Genomic DNA, 5,651 nt, shown 5'->3' with positions numbered 1-5,651 from the left:
CATGTTTTTTTTATCCAGGCTGTTTCTCGGAGATGGCTGGGACAATCTTCCTGAAACTTTCCTTAAAGGACGATTACTGGTTGTAGTTGTGCAGTGAGGTCGTTCAGTTCCAATATGTCTACCGTTGCCATGGAAACCTGTAAAAAGCGACGAATTTTGTCCGAGAGTGTTCTCTCTGGTCCCTTAAATGTTCGTCATGAAACTTTTCTTATTTTAATGATTAGTATCTGTATTTGTGCGCCTCGCATTTAAAATTTTCAAATAATCAATTATTGCCATGGAAACCAGGTGAAAGTTAAAATTCTTTAATATCGATTTTCTCAATAACTACTCAGGCAATCGTTTTGAAACTTTCAACGTTTATTCCTTGCAATGTGTCAAAGTGATTTCTACTTTCAAAATAATTGTAATGAGTCGCTCACAGTTGCCATAGAAACGAAATATAAAAAAAGATTCAGATGTACACATGTGTTCTCCAAGGTCTAGGTCAAAGGGTCAAAGTTCGTCGTATCCAATAAAAGTTCTTTTCACAAGGATTACATATTTGAAATATGAAAGCCCTAGTACTTACCGTTCAAACGTTATGGCTATTTACTATGTTCAAGACGACCCCCCCCCCCCCTTTTTGAAGCACACAGCCAAGTAGAATACACAGATATAACATATACAACTTACAAGTAATTTTTTAAAATCTTCATTCATAAAACTCAATTCCCGTCATGTGATATTTTGCCATCATTCATTCTCCTTCTGTGTTGTCTCTTGAATTTATAAATATTTTATTTTATATATATAAAAAAAAATTAACGATTGTCAGCTGCATTTATTATCATTTCGCGTTTTCTTGTATATCTATCACTTGTATATTATTCATTTCATTAGATAGTGCAAGTATAAATTAAAAAATTGGTACATCATTTCCATAGTTTTAATTTATTCATAAATCCTTTGATCCGCTCCTGAAGGTTCGCGAAGCCTTGATCACCACTGTATACAAAACATTCATATCGCCGAAAATGTTCATGATTCCGCTAAACTGAGAAAGTTTACACATGACTTATCTTCTCATAACAACATCAGCTCTCTGCAATGCAGAAATGCTCGAATTGATGGTGGCATGTCAGATTCGTTTTTCGGTAGAACCTCTAAAATGAAAGTGAAAGAGGGAAATTTCAGAGTTTTCACTGGCGTTACAATACACAAAATAATTCGGCTGATCTTCTTCATAAATTACATTTCCCAACCTTTTATGATGGGAAAGATACTGCCAATTAACAAGTATGAGGCTCAGTTCAGTACATCTGCCAGATTTCTTTTATGCAAGTCTGCAAATTTAGGAACTTGTAATTTTCCTGCACTACTTTCTTCTCCTACCGATTCTAAAAATAATAAGTGGGATGTACCCAATTAAGGTCTTCCGTTTCCAATGGAAAGGACTGATACAACTCGATGGTTGTTCAAACGTACCTAATGGACTTTTGTTTTAGCGATGATTAAAATGAAAGTCTTGTCCAGTACGGGGCGACATATGCTATTGCTTGCAATAGCAGACTTTCTAGTTAAGTCTTCCGTTCACAACGGAAGACTTATAGTGTTTGTATTGTTTCTTTTTATTATTATTATTATTATTATTATTATTATTCCTCCCAAATTTTGTGAGCGCGATTACTCAGAGATGGCTGGATAGATTTTCACAATTTTTCTCATGTAAGTAGGTTGATATATGAAGTTTATATAAAATTCCGTTTTTTGAAAAATTCACTTCCGGTCCGAAGTTATGACCGATTTTCGAATTTTTAAATGGACTTTTGTCCAGCAGTTTTCTCGCAAACGGTTTGAGGTAAAGATATGAAATTTACAGGAGTATTAGATCATGATATTTTATTTGTTTTGAAGTTGTTTTCGTGTGTTTCCAGTACTTCCTGTCCGAACCGGAAGTAAATTTGTTTTTGGTCAATTTTTAATTTTTTTGTTTTTAGATATTTTTTCAAGATATTCTTAGGTAAAACAGACATTTTTCTACAAATACTAAATATATAATTTGTTTTTAAATCAGATTCCGCATTTTGTATATTTTCGGTACCGAAATTTTCTCTATTTACGTAGTATGTATAAGGTGGGCAAAGAAAGATAACTCTGACCTGTGACTGAGAATAGAACTTTCGAGATAAAGGCGGAAATACTTATTGATGACGTTAGAGACATATATACGCTCTCCAGATCAACATATTTACACATTCAATATTATCTCTTTTGCATGTTACTTAATTCACTATATGCATATTAGTTTAAATTTGGCTGTGTAGTGTTAGTCTGTATATTGAAAGTTTTTGATTTACAAATTTATATCTAAAAAAAATATCCGTTCTGTGTCAACTTAGCACTTAAAGAAAATAATATTGTACGCAGTATACATTACAGCGATGTATATACAAATTATTCTACAAAAATACTAAACATATTATTTATTCAATCGAATTCTGCATTTTAGAGATTTAAAGTTCCGTCAATAAATTCATTTTCTCTATTTACGTAGTGACAATGAGCAAAGATAGATAACTCTGACTTGTAATTGGGAATAGAACTTTCGAGATAAAGGCGGAGGTAGTATCCATGACGTCGAGGACACGTGTCTACATCCACACTTTCACATAAAAAAAAATAATTAGACTTTGAGTTTCCATATCCACTTCTGTATGAAAGATTACGTTGGTTACTGCTTTCAGTATATGCATAGTTTAAAGTTGTCAGCGTAGTGTAAATCTGTAATGTCTGTTATGATTATATTTTAAAAAAATATTCTTAATTCATTCTCTAATTTGAATGCGAAATTATCCCGGAATCCGAGTTTTATTTTCGATTCTAAAATATTATATGTACTCAAAAGGGAACTGAGAGATAGAAGAGTAGGTGTAAAGTCTTTAGAGATAAATTGATATCTGCAACTTAACAGAAAGAAAATCAATCTATAGATTGGATTTGGTTTTAACACGTATATTTCATTGATTAAAAGTCTTATAGTGTTATTTATTATACATGATCTATACTTTTATATACCCGAGAAGTTATTAAATATGAGAAAAAACGATTCTTGGATTTATTGTGAAATACTAGTACTCAAAGGGTTAACATTATGTGAAAGTTACGCGTTTCTGTGTGAAATAATGCTACGCTAAAAACATGATACAAAAACATCTGCAAAGGTCTGTTAATATGTTAGATAAAGTATACGAATGAACACAATTTTATGCAATGCTATATAATTATATGTATGTACATGCAACCTTAAGTATTTTCCTTTTAATTCATAAAGCATAAAATTACCGAGTATGTAATTCCTCTTGATTTTATTCGGAGACATTATTGCAGCTATAGGCCTTTGAATTATAAATTCGTTATACAATTAAATCTGGAACATTTGGTTATAATTACCATTAACATGTATACAGAATTCATATTCTATAATATTAGAGTTTTCATTACGCAAGATACTGAAATTTACATGTCTGAGAGAGAGAGAGAGAGAGAGAGAGAGAGAGAGAGAGAGAGATTCCCTTTTAATCCTGATTATTCTATCCATTTACATAGACAAGAAATCAGTTCTATATCAGTTGTACCCATTCTTTATTGCGTGGACCGTGAGGCGGATCCAAATTTTAATCTTGTACACATACTTTTAAACACGAACTAAACATTGAATCTATGGCACAAGTATTTTAAAAAAGATGAAGAACTTACATTTAGCTAGTCATCGAATCTTTTTAAAACCCAGAACTAGTCGTTGAATGAAGTTTTTAATTCAAGTTGTTGCGTGGACCGTGAGGCTGTAATTTCGGTAAACTTCGGATTGATCTCGGTAGTTTACGGAATAAAATGCTTTTTCAGTTCGAGTCAATATCAAAGGCCACAATTCGAATATTTTTATTCCAGTTGATAGATAATTTAAGAAAACAACAAGATGATAACAAATTTGTTGTTTAAATACGTTTAAATGTACATCTTTCAAAATAAAACGATGTCTCCGAGACTATAAAATTCAAGATGGCGGCGCCCACGAAAAGTCCGACAGACAAGGAACGGTTCAAGAAAAGACATAATTTGACGCGCGCTGAGGTGCTTTAGAAGATCGTACTTGTGAAATAAACTTATTTGTGATTCCATGCATATTTGTGAGGAATGCTGTTATGGTATAACCCTAATTTTAACCAGTAAGAGACTAAGAGTTCGTAAGATGACTCGGAGGGTCATCGAGTTTGATGTTCATTGCCTCAAATTGCGTTCAAATTGTCACATCGGACCATTATTCTTTTGCAAGAGAGCAATTAAATGTGAGTGAAACTCTGGTTAGGTGGTTTTTGTACATACAGTGCGGAAAGTGCTTGCAGTTGGCATCGGTGTTCCCAAAAGCTGAGAAAATCCAAAGGGATGCAGAACTTCAGTGTCGATACTCAATACACAGATTGTAACAGGTAAACATTTATATTTATATATATTTTGTTTATGGAATTTATGTTATCTAATCTAGGCATTGACAACTAGTAAAAAATATAATTTAGGCATTGAAAACTAGTATAAAACATTGGAGCTTAATTCCTCATCTAAATTTTCATCTGAAACCATGAAATTTTGGATAAGGCATATAATTTATAAATAGGATTTACATGTTCATGCATCTAAATAATTACATGTAATATAATTGTATCTATCCTTTTTGTAGCTATTATCTACAATTCATTGTGGGAGACCCTCAATGTGTCGTCAACATTAAATCTACAATTAATACGGGTGTTGCTAAAACGCGGAACGGAAAACGGAACGGAAAGCGGAACGGAACGGAAAACGGAATATATTATTTTGGATTAAATCACTTAAAATACACAAATTTTATCATAAACGATATACCTTGTACATATTCAACCCCCCACTATTAAATACAAGTTGATTTTGTCATGCTCAGTCTCTTATTTACGAAAATCACTAGTCTAACAAAGCAGTCACCTAGAATCGAATTTGAAAGGTGGGGGGGGGGGGGGGGTAAACGAACTTGAAAAGTATTTGACAAGCAAAACACAAAAAGAAGACAATAATTTGATTCGGGAGGAGGAATAAAACACATTAAGAAAACAGTTGTTTGATTCGAGAGGGGGGATAAGTTCCAACTCCAACATCTTTCAGTACTATTTTTTTACACTAACTTACTATATTAATTACATTCACAAAAAGTGTGAAGATGTCAACTTGAACGTACATTTCCGTAGTATAAAGGTTATGACTGGGGGGGGGCAAATATTTGATATCTAGATGAACCATGGAAAGAGAAATAAAATGTAAAACAAATTTATGAATATTACGTTAAAGGCAAACCTTTACGGCAAGCTCGAATAAACATCTCTTATACACACTGGTTGTTAAAATTTTATTCAAAATAGAGTCGATTTATATCTATATTTAAATTCTGGATAGACAAAGTTGGAAAAATTTCATATGGTAGATATAATGCAGAATATTTGCATTCAGTGAAGTTAAATTTTGTTTTTTTTTTTGCGGTACATATGTGTGTACGTTTGAGGGAGGGGGTGTATATGAATGACCCCGTAAAAATGAGTTTGTTTTCCCGCTCATCGGAAAGGTCTGAGAACTTGTTATAGGTC

General features: G+C 32.6%; 1 long non-coding RNA gene across 1 annotated transcript; it reads left to right on the top strand.

Annotated features, from left to right (window-relative positions):
• The first annotated feature begins 4,050 nt into the window (after positions 1-4,050).
• LOC134235791 (uncharacterized) lies at positions 4,051-4,783 on the top strand. Its single transcript, XR_009985484.1, has 3 exons — positions 4,051-4,351; positions 4,386-4,469; positions 4,718-4,783. It is a non-coding gene; the product is annotated as an uncharacterized LOC134235791 (long non-coding RNA).
• Positions 4,784-5,651: the final 868 nt, after the last annotated feature.

The sequence above is a fragment of the Saccostrea cucullata genome, unplaced genomic scaffold (assembly GCF_032062105.1).
Source record: "Saccostrea cucullata isolate Sc308-1 unplaced genomic scaffold, CSIRO_AGI_Scuc_v1 ctg14263, whole genome shotgun sequence".
NCBI lineage: Eukaryota > Metazoa > Mollusca > Bivalvia > Ostreida > Ostreidae > Saccostrea > Saccostrea cuccullata.
The sequence above is the reverse complement of the archived record's forward strand: the minus strand, read 5'-3'. Positions and strand labels throughout refer to the sequence as shown.